At 55.8% G+C, this 7,770-nt stretch overlaps 1 long non-coding RNA gene across 3 annotated transcripts; it reads left to right on the forward strand.

The window, feature by feature from the left end:
- Positions 1-801: 801 nt before the first annotated feature.
- LOC125934334 (uncharacterized) lies at positions 802-6,735 on the forward strand. Of its 3 annotated transcripts, none has more exons than XR_007461326.1 (4): positions 802-2,495; positions 5,122-5,530; positions 6,007-6,112; positions 6,490-6,735. It is a non-coding gene; the product is annotated as an uncharacterized LOC125934334 (long non-coding RNA). The 3 variants fall into 3 exon arrangements; XR_007461325.1 differs by having other exon boundaries at positions 6,504-6,735; XR_007461327.1 differs by lacking the exon at positions 802-2,495 and adding an exon at positions 4,231-4,692 and having other exon boundaries at positions 6,504-6,735.
- Positions 6,736-7,770: the final 1,035 nt, after the last annotated feature.

Here is a 7,770-nt window from a genome sequence, read left to right on the forward strand (position 1 = left end):
CCCGGGGACCCTATCTCAACGCTCTTCCTTGGGGTCGCCCCTTGGCCCCGATGTCCTCCCTCTGCGGCGGGAGCTGGATCCCAGGCCTGGGGCGCCCCGTCCCCTCCACACTCACGGGCCGGCCAGGAGGCCAGCAGTGCCTGCTCTCTGGCCCGAGGACTGGGGCGGGGAGCTGCTGGGGCACTCTGTACCCCAGAGTGGGTGCCTCTCTGCTGTTTCTACAGCCTGGCTCAGGGCCCCGCAGGCTGCGGTTGGAAGGTTTTGCCCTTTAAAAAGATGTCTGTCTTTGAGAGGGTGAGGAGGCAATCATGAATGTGAAGAGACCCTTCTAGGGACAGATGGGTTCTGGGCTTGCTCAGAGACTGGTTGAGCAAAGTTGAACCACTTTGGAGAGGGGCAGAGATAACTCACCTCCAGGGGAGATTTTTTTCTGGAATATCCAGAAAACCAGGTGGGCTGGCTGCAATAACCCTGGGTGTTTGCCGCTCCCCCTGCCTCTCGGACTCTAGGGGGCTGCTTAGACCTAGTGAGAGAGAGCCTCCCAGGGGCTAGGCACTCAGTGAAGCTTGATGATAATCATAACAGGGGTCTTTTGGAGACAGCATTTCTAGAGTGGAGTTGAGCAGGGGGTGGGTAAAGATGAGAAGTGGGGCTGTTTTATGGCCTGGGGAGACTCACCCCTGCGAAGGGACCGCCTACAGCTCTCACCTGCCAAGGAATGACCTCAGGTGGTGGGAAGTTCTTACCCATACAAAGGAGGCAGGGCCTGGCCAGTGACAGTTGGGGGGGATGCGGGGGGGGGGCATCCTGGGGTGGGGATGTACCAAGTGTTGGGGAGCAGCCTGTCCTGGGAGTGGGGGCTCTGGGCACCCATCTCTGTGATGAGCTCCCTCTTGGAGTCGTGGGGTGCTTACTTATAAAACAGAGGTGTTACTATTTGGCCCTCCATCCTGCCTCCTCTTGTGGCTCCCGGAGATGACATAAGCCACTGATTTGACACTGAGAGCAGACCTGCGCCAGGGAACTTGGGGACCCCTTTTCTTAGCAGAATGAACCTCTTTCCTCCGTGTTCCACTTTTGATCACCATGTGGCCTGGTCTGTCACTTTCTGGCTTGTCCCCGTCGTTTAGGGGAGCTCGTTCAGGGCAGGGCTGCCCCCTGCCTGTGGCTGCCTCCCCTGCGCCTGGCATACACCCTGGACAAGGGACGTGGAGGTGACCGGTCCTTAATGCTGCCCAGTGAAGGCTGCAGTGGGCAATGAACTCCACCTCTTACAGGGATTAGATCCAGGAGCGAGGGAGGCGGGACACCTGTGTGATCCTTTACAGATAGGAAAGATGGGGTTCAGAGATCCAGTGACTTTCCCAAAGCCACTGAGCTTTCGGTCTAGACCTGCCCAGGTCCGTCCCAGCCTCAGGGGTCTAATGCGGTGGGGGGGTGGGGAGGGTGAGCAGCGCCTGAAAACCCGGAGTGCAAAGGATCAGGTAAGACAGGGAAAATCAGGTGGGTGACACTGCTGAGACACCACACTGACACCTGTCCTGCCTTTTCTTCCTTGTGGTGACCCTTGAAGACCTGAAGGTGGCCCCAGCGCCCCATGAGCCTTCCTACCTCTCGGCACTGAGATCTGGAAACCAGTTTTCCAAGCCCCTCGACATCCTCCCTCTGGGTCACCTCCTTCTGGGAGGCACTTGATAGCTTTTTATACGACTCTGCCTGGATGATGCCACTCAGTGGTGGTGAGCAGTTCTCCTGTTGCCCCAGGTTCAGGGCTTCAGCGCCTCCGCACCTCATTCCCCCCACAATCATCCTGACGGCCAGGACGCCTCATCGTGTTCCATTTCGAAGATGAGGAAACTGAAACACAGAGCGATGAAATGACTTGCCTGAGGTCCCACGTCTAGGAAATGGCAGAGCTGGGTTTTGAACCCAGGCACTTTTGGAGCCGGCACTGATCGGCGGCAGTGAGCCACAGCCTTGCACTTCACAGAGGGCTGCCTGTCGCTGCCCTCCTGCGGCCAAGTTGGGCAGATGACCCGGGTGCACCTGTGGGCCTCCTTGGGCAGGGGCCTTCCTGGGTTTCCCTGGAGACGCCGTGGAGTGGAGCATACGAGGCAGCGACAGCAGAGGGAGGAGACAGGGCCGGGTGGGGGTCTGGACAGGAGCCCTCAGCTGGAGGGCAGGCCTACAGCACCCAACCTCGTTCAGGGGCCAGCGGGGAGCTGGCCTCTGTGATGTCAGCTGCCACTCTGCAGCCCAGTGGGGCCAGCCTCCTGACTCTCAGGCCACAGTGGGTTTTGCACAGTCCATGGTGGAGCCCAGCCATGAACTTTCCCCAGCTGGGCAGCCACAGACGGCTGCAGTCTGGCAGAGTTGGAGGAGTGGAGACAGGCCGGAGACAGGGCCGTTTGACTTTGGAATTAAATGCACCGAAGCAATGGACGTAATCAGCAACTCTGGCGCTCTTATGCCACTTAATTTCTCTCGCTTTTTGAGTAAGTAATGCACTCCCGAGGGGTAAGAAAAGGGTTTATTGCGAAAGGTCTTCCTCCAGCCTATGTGTCCAGCAGTGTGACTCCTCTTCCCAGGGGCAGCCGTGGTTTCTGTGTGTCTCCAGAGATGATCTAAACACACACAAATGGATATGTATAGAGAGCGTTTTAAAACATGCTTGCGTACTATCTGGGAAACATTGTTTTGCCCTTTGCAATTTTTCATTCAACGGCGTATCTTGGCAATCTATATTGGTATACAAAGAGCTTCCTTAGTCTTTAGTTACAGTGGGTAATATTCCATTCTATGGATGTACTTCCATTTAAAAAAATGAAATGTAATTTACATACAGCAAACTGCACAAATCTTCAGCGGACACAGCACAACGCATGTTTGCATCCGTCTACACCCGTGTGATCACCACCCAGAGTACTTTCCGTTGTCCTGACAGTTCCCTTGGGCCCCTTCTCAGTCAGTACCTCCCCCCAAGAAGTCCCCATTATTCTGACTTCTAACTTCTCAACTCACCCCAGTTTCCTTATCTTTAAAATGGGCTCGATGTTGGAACTTGCCTGGCACAGGGTAATTGTCCAACAAAGGAAGGATGTCAGGTAGGGATTCTTTCTGTCATCTCTGCATGGGTTCTCCAGTTACCTTCAGATTCTCTCTCTCTCTCTCACACACACACACACTCACTCACTCACTCACTCACACACTCACACATCGTCTAGCCACAGAAACAGACCAAGAGGGTCATTGTGCAAAATCTAGGCTATGTGAATGGCTCCATTGTTCCAGGTCTGAGTTCCCAGAGCCAGCCGGTACGGCACTGACCAGGGCTGGGCTGTCCAGTGGGAGGTGCCCATGGGCCCCTGACCAAGGGCTGACCACACCTGGCAGGACACCCACTTCCCCTCCTTTGCCAGAGGGAGGAGGGAAAGAACCTCAGTTTGATCTACCGCGGTCAGGGGGAGCCTAGAGGATGCCTCCCATTCTCTGCTTGGCCTCCTGGCTCTGGAATGCCAGCGCCTGGGGCACCTGCCGATGTACATTCTGAGCTGGCACCTTGGCTCCATGAGGTGGGGGCAGATGAGGGATGGGGACAAGGTGAGAAAAGGGAAGTGGACATTGAATGCTCACTTGCCCTTTTTCCCTTCTTGGTGAGCGTGAATGTGGGCATCCTGAGGGTCTGGGGGATGAACTGGCCCATAGGGAACCACCTAGAGGCAGGCCTCCCCTGCCAGGTGGCTCACACCCCAAGAACTGGTCCAGGAGGCAGGACTTGTGGCTGCCTTTGAATCAGACTTCCCGGTGTAGGACTTCTGTGTGCTGGTGTGAAAGATGAATCTGTACACCTACCTGCTGGGCTTCTCCTAGATTCCACAGAGGTGGCAGTCTTGGCTTAGGGACAGTCTTGGCATCTATTTTTGACCTTATGCCTGTTAATGCCCACCTGTGAGATCCAACGTAGGGCCCACTCTCTCTCTGCTTATCACCATCTGCCTACAGGGAATGTGCCAGAAGGGCTTCCTACTTTCTCAGCACCAGCTAGGGTTGGGGAAGGGGTTGCCTTGGGGGCCAACATGAAGGGAACCCCCATAAGGAAGAGGTAATGGGGGCTGCAGGAAGAGGGCAGGTGAGGGTTATGAGGATAGAAGGCAGAACAGGGAGGGGCTGGCCTGGAGGCAAGTGAGGGAGCGGGGTGGGGGTGGAGGACCTGGAGGGTGGGGGCAAGGGTTCACCAGACAAGGATCCAGGCTTCCTTGGGGCTTGATTTCTTCCTGTCTCAGTTAAGAGACCACACTGGAGTTCCTGGGTATGTTCTAGGCAGCCCTCGTCCCTAGAGTCTGGGCCAGGTTCCTGGTGGTCTCTCAAAGTCCCAGCACATACCATCAGTTGTTTCCTGGGCCCAGACACCTGCCTCACAGGGCTTGGGCCTCTACCTGTGCCTTGCCAGGTCTCAGCTGGACCACGCACCCTCGTCTGAACCGTCTGATCCAGAGGCTGAGGCTTCTGCGGGCAGGAGCAGAGGAAGGAGCCCAACCCTGCCAAGATCCTGTCTTTTCTGGGCCAGCCTCCCTTGCCATGGAAACAGCCCAAGAGAGGCCTGGGAATTACCCAGGATGGGAGTTTTAATTGCAGCCCATGATCCTGTTCAACCCGCCCCCGACTCCCACCACCTTCCTAGCCCCAGGGCCTGTGAGATATTCCCTGTGCCCTATTTTTAGATCAGACACAGGGTCCGTAGCCCTCCTTAGGCCTTGTTTGCTTTTGGTCTGTCTGTCCGTCTCCTCGTAGTTCTGTGGCCGAGTGTCTTGGGTGGGGTGCCCTTGGGTGGGGAGCCTGAGGCGGAAGTTTGCAGATGAACACGGGCCCTGTGGCCATGTCTCTGCTCCCCCAGCAGGCAGGCTCTGGGAAGCACCGGGGCAAGCGCGGGATCTCGAAAGCACCACCTGAGTCTCCCCCAGCCTGGGCCTCCAGGGTTGAGCGTGGCAATGGCCAGCAGAGTGGCTTAGGGAAAGGTCAACATCTATGCTGGACCTCTTCTTCCTCAGAGGGCAGCTGGGACAGGCTCCTCCCTCAGCAGGAAATGGACATCTGGCCTTCTCTGACCTCTCCTTCCTCCAGGAAACTTTGGGAGACTTGGATGAGACTGGCCTTGGCAAGACCTGGGCTGGACCACATGAAGCCAGAGGAAGGACGACGAAGCCTGGGGGAACTGGCCGAGGACCAACACAGACCACTCCTGCCTCCCACCCACCAGGCCCAGAAGGCCTGGAGCCCTGGGCAGGCGAGGGTGGTCTGGGCAGCAGGTGTTTTGTGGCTTTTGGCTACTTATCAGAAGTAAATCACTTCGTTTCCCTGTTTCCTCCCCTCCACCAAGATTTGTTGACATCCTCTAATTTACTTGGGGCATTTTGTTCTGTAACTGGAGAAGGAAAGGGACTGTCTGCTGGGAGCATTTCCAAGAAGAGAAGGAGTAAGGAGGGAACGGTGCCCTCTTCCCCGGCCCCTCGGCCTGCATTCAAGGCCAGTAGTGAGTGGGACACCAGCAGGACAGCGTCTCTGTTGGGAGGTCCTGAGGCCCAAGCAGATATGCGTCAGGGCCCTGGGGACCGAGGGCCCCTGTGTTGGGAAGACGCTGCTTTCCCAGCCTCTGACAGCCCAACGTCTGGGGCTGGGGGTGCATCAGGAGTCACCCACTGGCCTGGACATTAGCTTCCCCTCCAGGGTTATCGTCAGGGAGGTATGGCAGGGGGTGGGGCATTCTTTCTGGCCTCTGGCAAGTTCTAGAGCGAGAGCAGACAAACAGGCCAGTGGTGACTGCAGCAGGTAGGCTGGTCTGGGAGCAACACGACATCCTTTTGAGGGATTTACAGAAACCCTGGGAGGGGAGGCCAGCGGGGGTGGTGGCTTTTCCTAGGGGCTTCGGCTAAGGACTTGATTGGGCAGGAAAAGGCAAGAGCAGGAATTTTGAGGTTTTGCCACAATAAGGTGTTCTTTTGCATCCAGGAGCTGGTAAGACCTGGCAACATCTGGGCTCAGTGACCCACGGGGATCTTATGAGGAAGAAATGGGTCATATGTAGCTGAGGGACCAGTCCAGCATCTGGTCTGAGGTAAGGTCCTCAAATATTTGTTTCATTTCAACCACAAAGAAGTCCAGGTCCCTTGATTTATCCAGAAGAGGCATTCATCCAGAACAGGGCAACAGTGGGGGATAAGAGGCCTTTTTCTTGAAAAGTGGGGAGACCCAACCGAAGGCGCAGCTCATTTCCTGTGTGGCCTTGGGGGAGTCTCTCCACTTCTCTGAGTCTCAGTTTGCTCATCTATGAAATGAGGGGGTTGGGTACGCTTGCCTCGGAGGGCTCCTCCCCCTCTCTCTTGAATGGGCCTCCTCAGCAGGAGGGTTTCCACGTGATCTGTAGGGGAAACCAAGGCTGCAGAGGACGGGTCCACTGGGCCCCGTCTACCTCTGCCCTAATCTTCTCGTCAGAACTTTCTCTACAGGTGCTGTGGGCTCCCAGGCCTGCTGTCCGGGGAAGAGCCAGGAGCCATCCTCTCTGAGCTCGCTGCCTTGTCAGAGTCACTGGTGAGACGGGGGAAATTGAGGACCACAGCGGTACGTCTTAAATCAAAGCCCGGGCCATCAATCTCCCAGAACAGACTGAAATCACAAGGTAGGTGGCCCAGAGTGCCACTGGATGGACAGGCAAGCGATATTAAAAAACTGGAATCTTGAGCCCCCAAATCCCTTAACCAATTTCCAAACACCCCAGGGGCCCGCACGCTGGGGAGAGGAAAGGGCATGCTTCTTATTAGAGTCCTCCAGGAGGGTCTGGGGGCTCTATTTCAGGAACCATCCCCCCCCCCCATCTGGGGGCTTCTGAAGGGCCTCCTCCCTGGCCCACTAGACCTCCTGCTCTTCCCTGCAGGCACCCCCACCAGCCAGACTCACGGAATGTGGCACAGCAGAGCGGTTAGTGTGCCTAGCCAGAACTGCTCGCTCAAGTGTTGGCTGCGTTGCTGTTCAGCTCTGCGGCCCCGGGGCGAGCTGCTTAAGCTCTTTGGCCCTCAGTTTCCTTATCTGTAAAACGGGACTGGGAACACCCCTTTCATAGGGTTGTTTTGCAGGTGAGACAAAACAATCCACCCAAAGCAAACAGCACAGTGCCTGGCACGGAGGTAAGACCTCAAACATTAGTCGTTAATATTAACCTTCCTATTATCACACAAATCAGCTCAATTTGGCGGTGGCGGCTGCTTCTCACAGGCTCCCCTGGTCTTTGCCTTTTTACACCCTATCCATCCCTCAAGCCTCGGTTTGACTGCCACCTCCTCCAGGAAGCCCTCCCTGAACAACTCTCCAAGGCTTCATCCTCCTCCGGCTTTCAAGGCTACCCATTTTGTACTTGATCTCATCTGCGGCAATGGCTCTTTCCCCACTTCACTGTGTGGGATCCAAATTCCCTGAGCAAAGGCCTCTGCTTTAGTTTTCGCCCTCTTCTTTTCCCCCTACTGCACTCGCCACAGTACAGGGCACACAGTAGGTGCTCATGAAACAGTGCTCATGCTTGTTATCAGCTGGGACATTTCGGGAAACTGGAAACAGAATCCTGGTGGTCCTGGGACCAAGACCTATGTCTATTTTTAGAGCTTAAATATTCTTCAAAAAAAACCAAATTCAAATTCCACTCCATCTTTACATTACAACCATACCGATCTTTTCACGTAGGCCAGATGTACATTTCCCTCCTTTCTACCCAAAATACACCAG

The sequence above is a fragment of the Panthera uncia genome, chromosome D1 (assembly GCF_023721935.1).
Source record: "Panthera uncia isolate 11264 chromosome D1, Puncia_PCG_1.0, whole genome shotgun sequence".
Taxonomy (NCBI): Eukaryota; Metazoa; Chordata; class Mammalia; order Carnivora; family Felidae; genus Panthera; species Panthera uncia.